This window comes from Astatotilapia calliptera, chromosome 7 (assembly GCF_964374335.1).
Source record: "Astatotilapia calliptera chromosome 7, fAstCal68.1, whole genome shotgun sequence".
NCBI classification, from domain to species: domain Eukaryota; kingdom Metazoa; phylum Chordata; class Actinopteri; order Cichliformes; family Cichlidae; genus Astatotilapia; species Astatotilapia calliptera.
In genome coordinates this window covers 59,574,451-59,594,773 of record NC_137428.1, presented here as the reverse complement: position 1 = coordinate 59,594,773, position 20,323 = coordinate 59,574,451, and the positions used below count along the sequence as shown (strand labels likewise).

Genomic DNA, 20,323 nt, shown 5'->3' with positions numbered 1-20,323 from the left:
GAACCATGCTCTATAAATCAGCATTTTCTGGAATACTCAAAACAACAATGCCACTTTCTAAGTCACTTAAAATCAACTTTCTTCTGCATTCTGATTCTCATTTTGAACTTCAGCAGGTCATCTTGACCACATCTACTTGCCTGTGTATCTAATAAAATGTCCTCCGAGAGCTTACAGTAACAAAGTTTTTATTGTATGTATACCAGAGGTGAGCAGTTAATTTTCCCAAGGGGTCACATCTGCCAGTTTTTCCCATTTCATCCCAAGCGTGTGGTTACCTCCATGAACAAATATTGTTCCTTGCAATCTCAAACACTTTAGTTTTCCCATCCATAAAGATGAGTAACTTGGCTGTGTCACAGACATCACGTCCAGTTCAAAGTGTCCACTTTGTCAGCGTAAGTTGCAGATTTCCCACAGTGTCCTTGATCAGTCTTGTTATGCTTCGCCTGGATAGAGACACATTCTCAAATGCTTCTTTTTTTCTCATGGGCATAATAACAGTTCACCAAATAAACTTCCCATCGGAGAATAGTTTACCTTTGTTACTGCTATTTGTGCAATTTTATGGGAAAAGACAAAGCTGGTCTTGACTGCTTCTTCCTTGGATGTGTAATGCTTGGTAAAAAAAAAAAGTTCTTCTGTCTTCACATATTAGTTTGCGCTCTGCATCATTCAAGTTCTTGTATTTTTATGTAGGTGCTTAGTCTCATAATGGCAATTCAAACTGTAATCCTTCAACATAGCAATCTTCTCACCACAAACTAAGCACACTGCTTTATCTCTAACACCATCTCTTGTTCAAAACGCTACATTCTGCATCAATCTGTACTCACATAGCAAGCAGGTCTGGCCCGGATCTGGTATCAAGCCGGCACTGCTGGCGGACTTCTGGCATGATAAGACGTATGTCATCCAAAATGGAAGCATATAGAGTTAAATTATTGCCTATCATGTCATCCACAAGCAAGATTGGGAGAAGAAACTACCCAGCCCACGAACAAAAATCTCATCACTGAATTTACTATTAAACTCTGGTGGACAATAATGAAGAAATATAGAATTACAGAAGATTGTAAATTGCTGATTTGGCCTGCATACTCTCGAAAATTCCAAAGTGGACAATGGGATAGCACATTTTTAAGATGGGTCAATAAAGGAATTACAGCAATGTGTACATTAATAGATGGGACAACATTTAAATCTTTTGAGAATCTACAGAAACAATTCGGATTGGATAAATCAGATTTATTTAGGTACTTTCAATTAAGACACTTTTACAATACAGAAATTAGAAAGAAGCTCTCGAGAGAAAGAAATCGTATAATAGGAACAATAACAGGTGCATATAAAAATCTTCCATCAGGAATTCTGTCGAAATTATATGATGGCCTACAAAATTCGAATAGGAATGAAACATTATATATTAAACAAAAGTGGGAATCGGAACTACAAATTGAGTTGTCAGAGGATGATTGGCGATCCTTATGTCTCACACAGCATAACTCCACTAGCTCTAGACGATGGAGAGAATATGGCTGGAAAAATGTGATTAGGTTTTTTATTACTCCGTATATCAAAAGCAAGCAGTTGAAAACACCCCAACAATGCTGGAGATTATGTGGAGACTGGAACGCCAATCACTCACATGTGTTTTGGAAGTGTAAATATATTAAATCATATTGGGAAAGAATCGCGGCAACAATGACGAAGGTGCTGGGGTATGAAGTACTGTGTGAGGCACGAGTAATGTATTTTGGAATATGGGAAAATGTAAAAAAGGAGGACTGGTATTTGTTTAAGATTATGTTGTTGTCAAGCAAAAAGGTGATAACAAAGAATTGGCTGAAAAGCGATCCTTTAAAACTGGAAGACTGGATGGACGTAATCGAGGACATATATACAATGGAAAAAATGACTTACACTCTGAGACTGAAATCTGACAAACACCGAAAACAGTGGACAAAATGGATAATTTATAAGTCTCAGTCAGCCTTATAGGGCGGGACCTCTCGTGTTTTTTTTTTTTTTTTTTTTTTTTTTGTGTGTTTGTTGTTGTGTTATTATTATTATTGTCTTGTCCGTATGTAATACAAAGGAAAAAGTACAAAATAAAGAGTTAAAAAAAAAAAAAAAGACGTATGTCATCCAGATATGGGCCAGGCCTGACATAGATGGCACTGTCTACGTGATGGCATGCCATATCTGGCTTGATTGTGGTTTGGTTTATGTGGCCCAGGCCCACAGAAAACAGGTCTGGCCCAGATCTGGAATCAAGCTGGCACTTCTGACTGACTGGTGTTTTGGCAGAGTGTATGTCAACCAGATGTGGGCCACGTCTGGCAATGATGGCACTATTTATGTTCCTATTTTCCTATTTTAGTTAGAAGACCCAAATGCCACTCTACTGCTATGGTAGCCAATGTTTCAAATGCAGGTTTGACAGGTTTGTGAGTGTACACTTTATCCAAAACCTAGTGAGGGCTTACTCATCTTTGCCAGTGGGAGGCTGTAGCTCAGGTGGTAGAGCAGGTCACAAACTGATTGGAAGGTTAGTGGTTTGATCCCTGGCTCCTCCAATCTGCATGTCAAGAGTGTGAAAGTAGTTAGGAAGCCCTCAGTTAAGCAAAAGTATGTGATTGGGTGAATGTGGCATGTTGTATTGAGCACTTTGAGTAATCTGGGAGAGTAGAAAAGTGCTATATAAGAATCAGTCCACTCACTGTCTGAACAGAGTTTTGGCATGTTACTTCTGCATGTTCTGGTGTTACGCCCCAGTCTAGGGGTACAGGAACGCAACATAAGTTTGAAAAGATTGCCCCGCCCTGGTCCCCAAAACCATACACAGAGGGAAAACCAATTTCTTAGTGAATGGTGGTTTATTTATCTACACTGCAAAAATGAAGCTCCGGGGTGAACAAAGGCCAAAATAACAAACAAAACAAGCTAAGTCAGGAGGAGGTGTTATCTAAAACCCTATGTGAAATCAAACATCAAACAAAAGACAAGCGCTACACCTAACTCCCTAACTGAAATAAACAGGAGAAAACAGTGCAAGGAAAACGATAAGGCAGCTCACCCCTTCTGTTCCAGTGCTATTTACAAGGTGCTATTTACAATGAAAACTAATGTACACACTATATACAGAACTCAGAAAGTGGCACAAATGTCTCAGGTTTTAGAGGCCAGGGTCAGGTCTGCTGCTGCTGTCAGTGGCTGCCTGGGACAACTCCTGGTGATGGATTTTGAATGCGACCACATGATCAGCGGACCAATCGGCAGCCGTCAGCTCATCCAATCCGGGACCTGCAAAGACTTAAAGGCACAGACAAAGAAAACAACTACTAAAGCAGATTATGGCCAGGGCCATAACATCTGGTACATGTTGTTATTGCATGGCTTGTTTAAAGTATACATTAGGCTGACATCTGGGGCCAGAGCTGAAATTGTTCTGGGCCAGCAGTGTGTCTACAACTGGCCCGTGGCTGCACACCACCTACAGATGGCCCACATACCGCAAAGAATGACTGCTCTTTGGTGGCCCAGATCAGGTTTGCCAGAGGTAATCCACGCATGGGCCAGCACAGGACCACCAGTGTGTATGCAACTGGCCTTGTGCTGGCCCATGTGTGGGCAACCTTGGGCAAACCAGGTCTGGGCCACCAAAGGGCTGTCGTTCTTTGCGGTATGTTAGCCATATGTAAGCACATTGTGTGGGCCTGATCCGGGCCATACCAATTTTGCTATGTGGGTATGTGTATCAACTGAACACACACACGTCTAATAGCAGTCACCTTCAAAATAAAAGCAACAAAGTTGCATTGTGATTTCCCCAACCCACAAAACCCCCAGAAATCTCCGTTTTCAAAGACCTAAAATGGTGCTAATATGTGGGCAAGAGGCAAAAAGGCTATGTTTTCCAAAATACCTGTGTAGGTGCTGACCTGAAGCTATAATGTTAGCTTTTTGGCTTCTGCCATGTTGGTTTTTGAAGCAGATATATTATATGAACAAAAGAACAGACTGCTAATTTATTAGCTAATGCTAGCTAGATTCATAGCAAGCTATATTCATAAACTGTATGAGTGCAATGCAGCTAATCAGTGGTAACAAACAGAAAACACAAACACAAAAAAGTTACTCACCAAAACCGAAGTACGAACCACACAGCAAGCCATAACAGTAGCCAGTCTATTAAAGATAACACAAAAAGGATCCAGTTTAACAACTTGAGGTAGTGGATGAGGCCTAGCAGAAACTGTAGCTGCCCTTGTCAAGACAGCTATCAGCCAATGCAGACATGTACCTAGTTCAATTATCCAGTTAAGAAAGTCATTTAAAAAAAAATTTCTTAAAAAATTACCCTACTCATAGTTGTTATTAAGGGGGGAATTGTCCATAGACATTCATATTAATGTGTGTTAAGCTTTAAATATGCTTTTTAATGATGGTAAGTCGGACATTCTAACATGGGACTCTAACATGGGATAGCTGGTGAGACAGCTTTGACAGGTTTCGACAGCGAAACCTGGTTTCGACAAAGGATGTTGAAGATGGAGCTGCCAGGCCGGAGGATAAGAGCAAGACTTCAGAGAAGGTTAATGGATGTATTGAAGGAGGACATGGAGCAGGTTGGTATGACGGAGGAGGATACCAGCGATGAGGTGAGATGGAGGCAGATGATCCACTAATGCCAGCAGGTAGAAGAAGAAATAGAAGATTTATGCAAAGTAGAAAGCATTAGACTAATAAAATGCAATACCTTTTCAAAGTAAAATTATTTTTTTTTATAATGACTTTATTTCAGGTTTTATAGGAAGTTATTTGTTAGTTTTCCAGGCATGCATTGAGTAGGCTACTGTATGAAAACCCGTGGTTGTCATATAAGTGAAGTCCTGTTACTAAAAATAACATTTTCTTTGTATTCCAGGGGGTTTAATACGACTTCACTGTGTTAATAATAATCGGTTCAGCAGTTATTTCTAAGTGGGTCAGCCTAGGCTCATTGGCCACAAGGACACTGCTTAATGGGAAATGAAATCCAAAAATATAAGTTACCTTACATAAAGCACAAAACAAATATGGCAGATCCACTTCATACCCAGGATTAGTGAGAGGACTGAAGCTCTTGAGGTTTAATTAGGTTGCGAGGTTCATTGGAGGTGAGGTTGGTGAGCAGGACACGCAATAAAACTTCCTCCTCCCTCCTCCTCCTCCTCCTCCTCCTCCTTCGGACTTTATAAACCAGAACACTCCATTCGCTCCTGCTTTGCGCCCCAGTGAGCATCACATTGGATTACACCGCGGAGGTCAGTGTGCCGAAGATGCAGGAAACAGAGATGATGCTGACCGTGTCGTTCATGAATACGCGACATTTTACATGTTAGAGATAATTTTGTAAAAACAAAACAACAACAAAAAGACAGACCATATTCTCGGATTTTTTTCTAATCGATTCTTTTTAACATTTCCGGTAATATCAATAATATTTTGGTTTACTGCTCCCGGACAGTGTGCCTCCGCTACCCTGTCATGTGCACCCTCCGTCCGGCGTGGCTGTGCGTGCTGCTCGGGCTCTTGCCTTTGGAGATCCAGTCCCAAGCACTGACTCCGCAGAGAACTCACAGACCCAGGTACCCGAACCCCGAAACTTTTAGGGGGATTTAAATATTTGTTTTTAAGTAAATTGTTAAATTCAGAATATCTTCTTAACTAATAACCTTAATGGAAAACAACTTTAATTTTGCTGCTTTACTTTGATGCACATTTTGTATTTTTCCTCTTTTCCCCCCATACAAGATAAAGTATAAAGCAATGTTAAAAGGTTTTGTGAGTAATTGTGAATAAATTTGCACCACATAACACCCTTTAAACTCTCTCTTTAGAAATAAAAAGCCTTTGTAAAAAGGTAACTTTGGCAAAACAATGACTACACATCACAGCATTTGAAGAAAAGAAAGAAAGAAATAAAAACATAAAAGAGAAGAAAAAGGGTCTAGTGACAGAGTAAGGTAATTCCTCTCAGTAGCAGCAGGAGGTGAGACAGAGGTGAAGGTGATTTAGTGGGATTTGGGACAAGGATACATGCGCATACCGAGGGGCCAAGCAGCAAGCAAGCAGTCTGAATAAGACACCAGCAGCTGAAGAAAATATAATCTGATCAAACATTATTCAGCTTTAAATATTGTTCAGCTTTAAAGTTACTGTGCAACTGTGTAATAAAAATGTGTGCTCACGACTTTGGCCTTGAGAGCGATAAGAAGCGATCGCCTCATCCTGCAGGCGAAAGATATCTGCAAGCGAAGAGACTAGAACACCCAAGGCCGATTTCCTTTTATGGAGTTGTTTTTCTGCTAATGCAGCACTTTCCTCACAACCCCCTCCTGTAAGTTTTAGAGAATATATACCCATCCTCACAGCAAATATTTGGAATCTCTTGATGTGAGCTGCGTTGAGAGTTTGTCTCTGTCTCAATAAAAGTTCACTGATTCCCCATCTGCAGCAGGTGTCCGGTTGTCTTCATTCTCCGCCAGCCTGGTTAAGTCAATTCCTCCTTAACATCTAAAAGAACCTATTTAATGAAGGAAGACGGGTTCACTTTGTGTTTAATATTATTCTATTGTTGCTGTTGTTTTTTTTATATCCTTCAATTGGCGTCACGGAACAGGATCCGCTCCAGGCCAAACTGGAACGGGGGGGAGGACATCGGCCGTGGTCTGAGTGAACGGAGTTTGGACAAAAGCTGTGTGCACACAAAAACAAGGTAAGCAGACCTTTTATTTCTGCTATATTGAACATTATAAAAATACTTAGTGTCCAAACTCCTAGTAATTCATAACCAAAATTGTCTGGCTTACTTAAGGCTTGCTGAGAATCAGACAAGTGAATAAGAGATAAGTGAATAAGAAATAAGTGAATAAGTGAATAAAGATAAGAGTGAACTGAGGTCTGACCACGGTTGCGGCCGACGGGTCGCTCTCCGGTGTCGGATAAATACCTCAGCAGGTCTGGGACCTTGAAAGGGTTTATTAGTAACGCCTTTCTAAACAAATTAAAAGGTTAAAGGCCTTGAGAATATTTTTTAGTAATATTCTCTAAACTACAGAAGGGTTAGGAAGGCCCAGAGGACTTTATTAGAAAAGATCCTCTAAAACTTAAAAAAAGAGAAGTACTGGTTGGAGTCCATAGGAGGGGTCCCTTTGATCAATAGGAGAAAACGGATCTCTTCTTAAAACCCCGATGATTTTAGTGTTTTAAATGTTTTGATGTTCTGTTTGATATTGGACACACATAAATACACGCTGAATGCTTGCTGTGGAACACTGGGCAGGACAGTTTGGTTCTCCGTGTTCACAGATTACACAATTAAAGGAACTAGGTTCCTCTTTTGGTTAAAATAATACACCACACATAGAATTTTTTTTTACACATTTATTACATACATAAGGAGGGTAATGAGTGACTGCAGGTAATGTACGAAGTGTGAATGAGACGTGTGAACAAGGTGACAACCAACTAGCACCCCTATCAGGAAGCTCTAGGCAAGGTTACCCGCCAGACTTCGGTTTGGTAGAAGCTTGGTAACACCTGAAGGGATATTTCAGTGCTGACTCACCTTTAAAGCAGCGCCCCAGCTGATTAGTGCCTAACAGAGGCAGAAACCCAGCTGGCCCAAATTCTCCTTTAAAATCAATAAATAGAACATAAATTACCGGTGTGTGTAAATAAGTTGTATAAATCTGTTAGATCTGAAACTCCTGCTAAAAAACTTCCTCTCTACAACTCTTTTCTCTTCTCTCCCTCTTTCTCTCAGTTGGGATTCTGTGTGTGTATGTGTGCTGGAGAAATAAAAAAAAAAAGGAAAAGGGTCTCTCTCTGTCTCTGTGAGAGGAAAAAGGTGGGGGCCGAGTGAGCCCGCGGGGCCGAGCGGGTCCGCGGGAGCGAGCGTGTATGCTGTATGAGGAAGAAGGGAGTGAGAGGGAGCGAGTGAAAAGAGTAATCGAGTATTTGGTGATTTTTTATTATTTCAGAGGCACTGGGTAAGAGTTTTGACTTTAGCTGTGAGAGTTGTGAAAAGAGCAGGTTTTTCTTTTGTTGTAGACTGTGAGTAATCGGTGTTTTTCTGCCTATTGTGCTGCGTGGAAGACACAGAAGTGTAGAAATGTTTGTGGTTTATCTTTGTTTGACGTTTTATATAGAGTTGGTTGATTCAGGGTGATTTCTCCCGTTTAAGGGAGGAGTTGCATTGTGGTTATGTTAAAGCTTTGCTGTAGGGGTATGTGTGTGATTTTGTGCTGGCTTCGCATGTTTAAATGGATGCATAGAAGTTTGTCAGTGAGAAATTGTTATGGTGGGGTTTTAAAGTTAGTAAAGAGTCAAACAACGCCCACTGTTTTAAAAAGGCCCAAAACATCATAAAAGACACCTCACATCCTGGCCACTCCCTGTTCGAACTGTTGCCCTAAGGCAGACGGTACAGGGCAATCAGAGCAAGGACTAATAGACTCAAACACAGCTGTTATCCAACTGCAATAACACATCTGAATACTACAAAAATGTCCACCATGCCACTCTTGTGTTAATCTATGCACGGTCTGAAGCATGACGGTGGGAATACTTAGTATTTTAAGTATTCTATCTATTTTATTGATTGAATTTTATTGTTTTTTTATATTTGATATTACTAGGGATGATGCAATGATCAGGGACCATTCTTAATGTCGTCGGTCTCATGACAATGACAATAAAGTTTTTGATTTTGATTCTGATTCTGAAATACACCCTCCTCAAGAGTTCAATGATTTAGGCAGTTATGTTTATACAAATACTAAATGTATGTTTAGTGTCTTCATACAGGTGTTTTTTCTTAACCTGGAAGCCTGAGTACGGCAGCAGAAGACAGGCCAAGCTTTGGCTAAAATTCACGGCTGGACACCAGAGTTGTCCTCACCCCTCCCGGTAAAACAAAAAAAGAGAGAATGTAGTTTGAGGCAGGTTTTTCTCGCTGACCTGCTCTGGGTGCTGTGTCCCTGAATCTCACCAGGATTAACCTCTGGCGGAAGACATGGAGAAAAGGAAAAGATGTTCCTGGTAAATCACTGAAACAAATAAAACCACACACAACCAGAGAAAGATATGAGAAGGGTGAGGAACAGACACATGTGCGTGTTAGAGAAATGCCTCGTTTGAGAAAAAGTTAAAGTAACCCATATACAGACGCACCCATACATGCAATGAAGAAACAGCTTACATACATGTGCACGTACATGCAAGGTTAAAGTAGCGACACTTAACATACACCTGTTTTTAAATGATATAGTTCATACATTACTGACAATTAAACGCTTTGGGTTGCAGGACAACAACGTAACGTTAAAAGACAAAGACACTGGTCTGAGGATTAAGTGAGGACACGACAAATTTAGTGGTTAAAAGGGTCGACTTGGGACATGTTTTTGTTGATTGTTTAAGACAAATGACTACTGAATGATAGGAAATTCCTTTTTAGGTTTCTAAACAGGATCTTAAGAATTTTGACACGTACCTGTGTTGTCCTGTCAACTTGAGGGGTTATGAGTTGATTATATGGTGAAAAAAAAAAAAAAAAAAAACAAAAACAAAAAAGGGGGGAGACGAGATCTCGTTGTTTCTCCCCTCTCGGGATAACACAGCCAACACAGCACAGCCAACACAACATCATTTTCCTGTTCGCCTGTTTTGTTTTGTTTTTGTTTTTTCTGAGAGCCGAAGCTGACCTGGACTCCTACCCTCCCCTCTACCATCGTTGCCCTCTCCGCGACCATCTTTGACCCTTTGACCCCTGAAGGCCACAGCAGCTGGACTCACAACAACAACTTGAGGATGTCAACAGTGCTGCAAAAGAGTGATCTCATGCAGCAGAGACGGAGAGCACTAAACCTAAAGCCCGTTTCACTACACGGGGGAAATTCCCAGGCTGCGTCAGCTGACAGAGCTGTGACGAGACGCGCATTAAGCCCGGAGGAAAAGGGACGGTGAGCAGAAGGATGCTGACCTCTGAGAAGAGCCGAACAGCAGAGCTGCAGAAGGCCGTGGAGCAAAGTAAGGACAACATAAACAGACCCAAAGAGGAGGGGAGGACCCTAGGCCATGCGTCAGGCCGCTGGTTTACCTAAACTACAGAACAGGAAGGTGATGAACACAAACATATACCAACACACGAACACACACTTCTGCATGCGCCTACTTAGAATGAAGGGAAACACACACATGAACACTTATGCACTTGTTGAGGGAGTAAAAACTGATACATACCCATGCACTAAAATCAAAATGTTGATTTAATTTACTAAGAAGTGACACACAATGCTCTAGCTGCTGCAATGAAGAATGCTTTACTGACAAAGGCTCAATGCTGCACACAACAAAGTCAAATACAGAATTTGCTATAATAATAAGCCCAGAGGGCATTTGTGTGGTCTGGGGAGCAGAGTCCGGAGCGGTTTGGTTATGAAAATGATGCCCGTGCGAGATATCTGGGGCTTAAGGCCTCGACTTAATTGTTTACTCTACACTAAAAAGAAAAGAAAACACTCTGAGCAGTGGTGCAGAGTGAAAACGAGGAATTAACAGTGTGAGTTTTATTTCAGAGCGCCACGTCATTGTGATGGAGATTTAATAAAGGAGGAACACACGGACAAAGAAGAAGAGAAGGGGGGGCAGCTCTTGAACGCGATTGCCTGAGGCATTAAAGTTCTGTACTAAATTCTGGTTTCCAGTGTGAGAAAAGTCACGCAGTGCCAGTAGTAGAGCTAGGTTGAGTGATGATTCTAAATTACTGTAAGTAAATCATCGTACACCGTTCAAGTTTCATGATAACGGGGATCTAGACTTTGTTGAACCCTAGGCAATTTGAACAGGTAAAAGTCGAGTGACCAAGTAGCAGTTGAATAAAAGTCATTGAATAAGTGTTGAAATAAACTGGCAGAATTAAGAGAATTAAAACATTTCAAGAGCTCAACTTACTTAATGGTTCAATTTTGTTTCACGAACGCAAAACATATAGGTTTATGAATATGAAAAGGTTGAGGTGGTGTTGATTTGACTCTGTGTAGGTTTAGGTTGGTATTTTTATTGATGGGAAGAATATTCAGTGACAAGTCCTAAGACCCGGGCGTCTGCATTTTGTTTTTGTTATTTTTCATTTTATTTTGTTTTATATTTACTGATTTTTGTTTGTGAATCTTTTCTTTAAGCAGATCTGCACATCGGAAATTACAAGCATTACACGTCGGCGAGAAAATTGTTGTAAGTGAGTTTCTCCGCATTGAAATGGGTTCTGGAGGAAACACTTGTGGGGACAATTAGAAACGAGAGTCCCTGTTTAAAAAAGGATTCAGCGAGGTAATCCAAACTCAAGTTCTTGTTTCTTTTTGAGATGACGTCATTTTGCTGAGTGTGGAAACTAGATGCGACGACAGGTTTCACTATCAGCAAAGAACGGATGAATGGATGAAAGACTGGGAATAAAAACAAACGGACTGACTGGTAAAAGATGACAAGACTTGACCATGACTCAAGGTTAACCACCTCCACCTAGATAGGATAAAAGGGTGGATGAATTTATGTGGGTTTCTTTTACAGGAGTAGGAGGATGACAAAATATTCGAGGATGAGTGAACCTGTAAATGCCATTTTTGTGTCTTGTGTTGCTTACAGAGGTAACTGCGCAGCGTTACCATTTACATTTTCTTCCCTACAGGGTTACAGTTTTAATGTTTTTCTATTACAGGATTTCTGGGCGGATGTGTGAAGAAACGGTGTTTATGGGTTAGGAGTTGGGGATGCTATTACACTGTATTTACAGGAAATGTTTTATAGCACCTATGGAATGAGGATGCCTGACTACGGTCAATGTGCTGCTAATGTTTGCTTTGCTTTGGTGAGAGGGGTGCAGTAGAAAACAGACAAGTGACATGAAAACAAGTAATAATAACAAATAACAAATTTGGGGACAGTTTGACCTAGAGCCCACTAACTGGCCATTAGGGGCTCTCTCTCTCTCTCTCTCTCTCTCTCTCTCTCTCTCTCTCTCTCTCTCTCTCTCTCTCTCTCTCTCTCTCTCTCTCTCTCTCTCTCTCTCTCTCTCTCTCTCTCTCTCTCTCTCTCTCTCTCAGGTTGTTGCTCTTTAACTCCTAGAACACGCCCTTGGCGAGGTGGGGGAAACTGGACCACCTTTCTCTGCCCCATCATCCTCTATTGGACGACATCCAAGCTAAGTAAACATGTCTTGGCCCTTTCCCCCTGAAATGACAGGCAGGCAAAGATGTTGCGTATTTGTTTGCTTCCTGGCCCTGGGTCTCATTCCCATTGGCATAATCCTGATCTGTGAAGGGCCCCCGACACTTATGACACTTTCAAGTTCAAAAGCTTAGCCCCCTTCTGACAGTCCCAATCTGACAAATGTAGCCCCTAGGGTCTTGCCCACCACTTCCTCTCCAGTTTTGCCCACGCCCGATCCATTTAGAAAGAAACGAGACACGGTTACCTCCTCGCCAACGGATGATGAAAACTCTGATCGTGAGGGTGACGAACATTATCGTCTTTCTCTTGTTTAAATGCTTCTAGAATGGTTGTTTCTCTGTGGTGTTTTGTATTAGGTTTGTTATTAATTGTTTCCCTCACCCACTTCCTCTTGAAGGATATATCTGGTTGAACTGTGTCTGGTCGGGTTGTGAGGGTTAAGCGATGTTCTCAGGGTCTCCGGACTTAAGCCTGAGCGAATGTGTACTCCCACCACTGGATATAAATTGTTTTTTTTCCACACCCCTTCCTCACGTTTTACCATATTCACTTTTGAATGTCCTTAGCAGTTACCGTTCTGGGTTTATTTTACGGTTGATTTATTCTTTCACATTTTCACGTTTATATCTCTCATTATTATAGTATACTCTGTACTCTCCACATTTTTATCATTACTTATGCTTTTTGGTTGCTGAGTTACAGGAACTGTTAATTTTGTGTCACTACCCTGGTTGCACTAACTCGTTGTATCCGTGTGTGCAGGACAGCTGTTACTGCTTTCATCGGGAACCGAGACTGCTTGCAGCCGACCCCTGGGCAGGGTGGTGCCTGGACTCTTTTCTCCTCATCTGCAATGACAGATAAATACAAATGATAAGACCCGAGGAGTTTTTCGAGCCAGGCTTCGACACGTCTCTGTGTTCCTTTGAATGTTACTTATTTTTGTGTGTTGACCCATTTAAGATGGGTCAAAAGGGGGATTTGAAGAAAATATAATCTGATCAAACATTATTCAGCTTTAAATATTGTTCAGCTTTAAAGTTACTGTGCAACTGTGTAATAAAAATGTGTGCTCACGACTTTGGCCTTGAGAGCGATAAGAAGCGATCGCCTCATCCTGCAGGCGAAAGATATCTGCAAGCGAAGAGACTAGAACACCCAAGGCCGATTTCCTTTTATGGAGTTGTTTTTCTGCTAATGCAGCACTTTCCTCACAACCCCCTCCTGTAAGTTTTAGAGAATATATACCCATCCTCACAGCAAATATTTGGAATCTCTTGATGTGAGCTGCGTTGAGAGTTTGTCTCTGTCTCAATAAAAGTTCACTGATTCCCCATCTGCAGCAGGTGTCCGGTTGTCTTCATTCTCCGCCAGCCTGGTTAAGTCAATTCCTCCTTAACATCTAAAAGAACCTATTTAATGAAGGAAGACGGGTTCACTTTGTGTTTAATATTATTCTATTGTTGCTGTTGTTTTTTTTATATCCTTCACAGCTTGTAGGTTCCTTAAGAACATGTTATGATGTGGCTGCTTCAAGGCCAGCAGCACGCCGTTTAAAATTACCGTCACATGCAAACCCACAGGTCGTTACTTTGTTTTCTGCTACCTTGGTAGATCTAATCAGAGAAAACTTCTTACGCTGTTTTGTGTGTGTGAGAAAGAAAGCGTAAGAGAGGGAGAGGGGTTATGCTCCCTGAGTCTAAGTTATATAAGAGGGATTTCTCCCCTTATTTGCAGCTTTTATAAAGCTTTAATCCCACATTAGTGTTAATACACCTTATCTATTGTTCGAGAGCTAAATTAGTGCAATAACAGTGTAAGATAAAAAGGCATCAAGGCAATGCATTTCATACAATTATTTTTATTTTTATTTTTTCAGAACTATTCCTGCTTGTTTATTTGATTGTTTTTCCTCAACAACACCAATAAGAATTATCAATTTGATTAAGTTGTGTAGCATTATATACTAAACATCTCTGGCTAATGGGGGTGGGGGTTGTGGGGAACCCCATCTCAAACGTCTCAGTGTGATTCAGTGCTGTTGGATGTAACGTAATATTGCTGCTGGCTCTCAGCAAAGTGAGCCTAAAGAAATAAAAGAGGAGAGAAAGAAAAATGAAAGCATCCTGCTGTAATTTTAAAAAGACAGAGCCAAAAGGAGGGAGGGGGTCGTGCTGTTAGTGAAGCTGTGGGCAACCCATAGGGACAAAAGGGTGTGTGTGTCTGTGTACACGTATGTGTCTGCATGTGTGTTCAGTCTCTCTGTGAACAGCCCCATGCTGAGCTCTAACTGGGGAAGAATGTTGGAGACGCTCCTTTTGGTCTCTCAGATTCAGGTTCACATCCTGAATCACACATGAGAGGTGAGGGAATGGGGGTTGCAATAGAAAGAAAAACACAAAAGGGGGTTCAGCTTATTACATACTGCTATCATGGAGTGTTAATTGCTGCCAGATATTATAGGCAACAATCGTTTCTGTTTTCCTTCCTGTGAGTTATGACCAAATTTCATTTTAAAGCATCTCAGCTGCTCAAAAAATAACTTTTTTACAACTTTACAGTAAGTTTCATTGACGATAAGCAATCCCTCTCTGTTCTCCAGCTAGTACCGCCATTAAACAGACCAGGTGGGCAAAGAAAACTGTGACTGGGAAATGGATATCACTATCATCAGATCTTGTCAACTCATAATAAAGTCGTACTTTTAATGTAACTGGCTGTAACAAAGCCAGGGTGAGATGCTGTCTAAAGCTATCCCTTCTCACATGTAGCACACAGCAGGCGATGTGAGGTGTGTTCTCACTTCTGAAGGAAGAAGGTGAGGTTGGTGCCTAAGAAGGCAGGACACATGAGGTCCTCTCACTCTCTGTTACATATATCTAACTGCGTCTGACATTTTTGTGCTCGCATGCACCTCTGGTGGGCAGTTTCTCATCTACAAGAACTCAGGATGCAGTGAATTCATGTTCACAGCTATAAATCTACAGCCAGTGGAGACTAAGGATGCACTTTAAAGAATGCAAGATGGTTTTTCACTGCACTCTGACCCATCCACTGCTAAACAGAAAAGAAAGAGTGGTATTTATGCAAATGTCTGAATGAGGCAAGGGAATGTGCTATGAAGACGATGAAACATGGAAAGCTGATTTGTCCAGATGGCATACCTGTGGAGGTATCTCCATACCTCCACAGGTCTGGAGTCTAGGAGAGAAGACAGGAGAGTTTGCTTATTTTTGCCAGATTGTTTAACATAATCTTGAAAAATGAGAAGATGGAAAAGTTGTGTACTGAATTTCAAGAACAAGGGTGATGTTCAGAGCTATAATAACTACAGAGCCACTCACAAAGATATGAGAAAGAGCTGTTGAAGCTTGACCGAAGCTAGTAATGATTAATGAGCAGCAGTACAGCTGAAAAGGAGCAATACGGAGAAGGTCAGGAGGAGTTGCACTGTGTCCTTGTAGGTCTATAGAAAGCATGCGGAAGGGTGCCAACAGAGGAACTGTGGTACTGCATGAGGAATTTAGGAGTGACAGAGAAGTGTGTGAGAGTGTTGCAGGACATGCATGAGGACAACGAGACAGAGGTGAGGTGCGCAGTGGGAGTTCAAGGTGGGGTTGAGCCCCGTCTATTTTGCAAAGGTGATGGAGAGGCTGACAGATGAGGTCAGGCAGGAGTCTCCGTGGACTAGGATGTTCACACATGGCATTGTGATCCATAGTGAGAGTATGGAGCTGGTGGAAAAGAGTCTAGAGTGATGTAGGTATGCTCTGGAGAGAAGAGGGAGGAAAGCCAGAGGAAGCAAGACAGAACATTTGTGTGCATGTAAAGGAGACAGGTGGAAAGGTGAAGAAGAACACCCATCCCCGTATCTTGTAGTACAGTGGATAAGCAAAACCTTTTCACCACAATGAAAATGCAGACACTAAAAATTACTGGAAGTAAAATAAAAAATAGGCATATGTGTTTACTGTATTGGTTCTTTGCTGTATATTAGCTTACCTGTATTAGATGTGTTAGAAACTAGCAAGTAGCTCAGTGGCCCAGATTTCTTGTTACTGGGAGGCAGTTTGGTGCCAAGTGCCTTTCCCTTCAGTGGCAGTTGATTTTAAACCTCACCACAGGGGGCCATTTAACCATGTATGTGTGTGAGTAAATGCACAAATGTGTGTTTTTTTGTGCAGAAAGAAAAAGAGACAGGCAACTACAGATGTCAGCACACGCATGTAAAGATGAATAAAGCCAAGAGTTTTCTTACGCTGTGTACCGCATGCATGCAAAAGTCTGCATCTCAGTTTGACAGTCACGTGTCACAGTCACGTGTTTTGACTAATTCTCCACCATGCAACATTATGCCAGTGTGTGTGTGTCTAAGTGTGCACGCTTCATTCACCATCCATTAAAACCAGTTCAGTTCACCTAGCCTAAAGTCAATGGTATAACACACAATGAATGTGTGTTCTCGTGTGTGTTGGCAGTGAGAGCTAAAGGTGTCCAGCCAGAAGAGTGATCAGAATACCAGTCAGGATTAGTTACAGGATAAAATGGTAATCTGGCCCACTTTTCACAACAAACAAACAAACATTATCTTACTTCATCCATCCCTCTGCCTTTATTCTTTGTTCCTTACATACTGAATATACAATATCATTTTTTGCAGTACAGAATTATAAGTCATGCGTAAGGCAGTGTTGTGTTTGACAAAACTATAAAAGTATTAAAGAGAATTAGGGACGATGAGGGTTTGCAGTCATTTGACTTAACCACTTGCTCCTGTCAGCAGTATAAAAGGGCTGGAATAAACAGACAATTGCTTTATTGCAAACCTTTAATTTACCTGTGCAGTATTATGTCATCGCTGGTTGCTTACATGACAAAACATACCCCCTCTTTGCACTTGAACTTTTGAGCATCTGGGAGAAAGTGGGAATTATTTTTTTCTTTTTTAAATAGAAAAGGTATTGTGATGATGTGAGGGGAAAAAAACGTGTGCAGACAGCAGGAGACTGAGAAATAAAGTACTTAAAACCCACTCAAGGGGAGTGGAGGAGGTGTAGGAGCCCCTCACCACCAATCTACATTGTGCTTTGTCACTTCCCGGAACTGTTGTGAGATTTGCCGACTTGCATACTGTTATTGATTAACCATGTCTTTTTTTTTTTTTGACTGAGCGGATGTCAGTGTCTTGGTTCTCGACTCTGTTGGTTTAAACCACTTTGGTCCGGTTGGGAGCTGGAAACAGAGCAGCCTTTAGATGTCGCTAGCAGAAATTTTAGACCGACTGGTTGCATTCTTTTTTAATTATTGACTAAAATGAACTTATCACCCTTTTAACTGTGTTTTGAAGATTAATGGGGGAAAGCAGTGCTTTAATGTTTAAGCAATGCACATAGACGGTTAGATAGCTACAGGCAGAACTACTACCTGTGCACCACTCTGTCTTTCTTTATCATCTCTTCTCAAAAATGAGACCTCAGACTGAGCACAGCAGACATTCCTGCAGTGCAACCGTGAATCCTGTAAGGCGTTTATCCAGTTTCACTGTGAAACTCAAGCAGGTGACATGCATGACTGCCAATCATCACATTTGAACAGGTATTGCTAATGTTGCGTGTTTACACAGTCACCCTTTCATATCCACACAGTTGTTCAATTTTAAATTGCTGCGTTAGGCGGGGATGAGGTTAATTGAAGTTATACTAAAGGATTCACTAAGTCTTCAGGAAATGAATCTGCACCAACGTAATGTACCCTAAAGTCATGGGGGCTCCATAGTAGAGTCAGAGATCCTTAGTTTGATCCTGAGAGGCGACATATATCCCTTTGGGGTTGCATCAATAAGGGAACCTGCCAAGTCAAACATGCAACAAACCCACTGTGACAACCCTTTGTGAATAAGGCAGCAGCTGAAAGTAGTATTATTACCCTAAAGTCACGTTTATATGACGTATGTGAATGTGATTCCCTGGAAATATTTTCTGTCTTTCTGTCTGTTTTTCTCAGGCTGAGTTTTCCCAGAACCTCTAAATTCCCAAAGTCCTTTCACCCCAGCATCGTGCCAACTGTGTCTGATCTCTCTGTCGCTGCTCCCAACCAAATTACAGAGGAAGACGGACAGATCATCTGGAGGGCCTTGCTCCCACACAAAGATCCCCCGCCAAAGCCCTTTGACCTGTTGGTCAACCAAAGCCACAACGTGCTACCGGAGGTGCCAGTCTGGCAGCACGGGTCACGGGGTCGTCGCCATGCTGGTAGAGGCAGGGGCCACCCCCACCTGATGAGGGTGGGGTGTGTCCTAGGCACCTGTCAGGTTCAGAACCTCAGCCACCGTCTGTACCAGCTGATTGGACAGAGTGGGAGGGAAGACTCCTCCCCAATTAACCCCCGCAGTCCTCACAGCTATGGATAAGGCCACACCCACTCACCCACACTCAAGACAACTTCATCAACACCTGCTGGCAAATTACCCAGGTCCACTGTTACACTAACTATATGTTCAGGCTCAAAAATATCGCTACTGCTGTCATTCCTTAACAGAGCAGTTGTGGGGTTTTTTACAGCTTGGGTCTTATTTTTATAGTTTTGACTAAAACTCTCATCAGTAATAAGAACAAGGTACTCACAGAGTAAACTGTTGAACGCTTTGAATGAGGCAACATCATGAAAAAGACAACAGCAAAGACTAAGAGGCCATTTGGAAAGGTCAGAGTCCCTTGACTGGAAACAGCAGACTGCTTTTTTTTTTATGTCAGAGTGCTTTGGTCACTCAGGAGTCTTTCCCAAGACAACTTCCTGCTTCAACTCATTATCACCAATTTGAGATTGAATCTATCAATTATTCTGACGAGTACATTGCTATTGTAAGCTACAGATACGATTGTCAAATCTGTAAAAATAACACTTTTTAAAGATTATTACCTGTAGTGTGGGCTACAGCATTATACCGAGCTAAAACTAGAGTCCTATATGTTTTGGCATTTACAGCACGACTATCTTTGTAACCAGACAAGCCTCTCTCAACCAATCCCTACCTGACTAATGTCTGCTGATGAATGGTTATCCTCCTCCTCTTAACTTACCTGAGCTCAGTGTTAATCCACAATGTGTCTTGAAAGCACATTTATCCCTCTCTGCTTCAGTGCAGACAGAACCCGAGAATAACCCCCAATCAAACCCAATTAACCCTTCACCCAAAAACCCACAGTGCATATGATCAGCCAAAATAACCACTAACCCTAATCCGTAATCTGTCTGTACACTTAACAGACACCGTAGCAGGTCTCAACTCTATTAAACCAGAGGGAGGACAGCCGCACTCGATATTCTCTGCATCAGTTTGAGCCTTAATTGATCATTTATAAGGCCTTACAGTGTTTTGCCTTTCACCAGCGCAGATTAAGCATGCCAGTGAATTTAGACCATCATTTTTTAAGCTTTATAGTTTGTTTTATTCTTTTCTCTCTGTGTGCACATCAGCTCATTATAACTCCTGTTTTGGTAGTTCACACAGGCTATTATTAGGAATGCATGAAAGCACTTTATTATCCTTTACATTCAATATGACTTGAATTTTAAAGGTGTGTTATTTAACTTTAAATGAATGGGTCAGTTTTGCTGTAAATATCACACTTTAGTAAATCTTTGTTTTCATATACACTCCATTCAAAGACACAAGTGTCCTTTTGTAAACCATTGTGCTGTTTTCTTCTAACACTGATGTTAAATAAAACCTTTATAGTTATTTCACCTGTCAACAGCAAATCGAGGCGTCAGTGTGAAGTTTTTTGTGAACATTTCATGCTGTATTATACTGACAATATTTTACAAATGAAGTAAAGTTACAAACCAGCATCGTTTTACCCTTTTCATATCCATGTTGCCTCCTTTATTCTTTCACTATGAAACACTTTTTTGTCCATTCCTAAAAGGTGAGTGTGACTTACATTCACGTTTCATTTCCTGTACATGCACAGAACAAAGCAGGTAGAGTTCAAATGTTCAGAAAAAACACACATTGTAAGTCACGTTCATAAACAAAGAG

At 41.4% G+C, this 20,323-nt stretch overlaps 2 long non-coding RNA genes across 2 annotated transcripts; one reads left to right on the top strand and one right to left on the bottom strand.

The window, feature by feature from the left end:
• Positions 1–2,860: 2,860 nt before the first annotated feature.
• LOC145430173 (uncharacterized) lies at positions 2,861–4,860 on the bottom strand. The gene is made up of 2 exons (XR_013910619.1): positions 4,146–4,860; positions 2,861–3,315 (listed from the first exon to the last, which is right to left on the bottom strand). It is a non-coding gene; the product is annotated as an uncharacterized LOC145430173 (long non-coding RNA).
• A 1,281-nt stretch (positions 4,861–6,141) lies between these two features.
• On the top strand, positions 6,142–13,624 carry LOC145430172 (uncharacterized). The gene is made up of 2 exons (XR_013910618.1): positions 6,142–6,537; positions 6,668–13,624. It is a non-coding gene; the product is annotated as an uncharacterized LOC145430172 (long non-coding RNA).
• Positions 13,625–20,323: the final 6,699 nt, after the last annotated feature.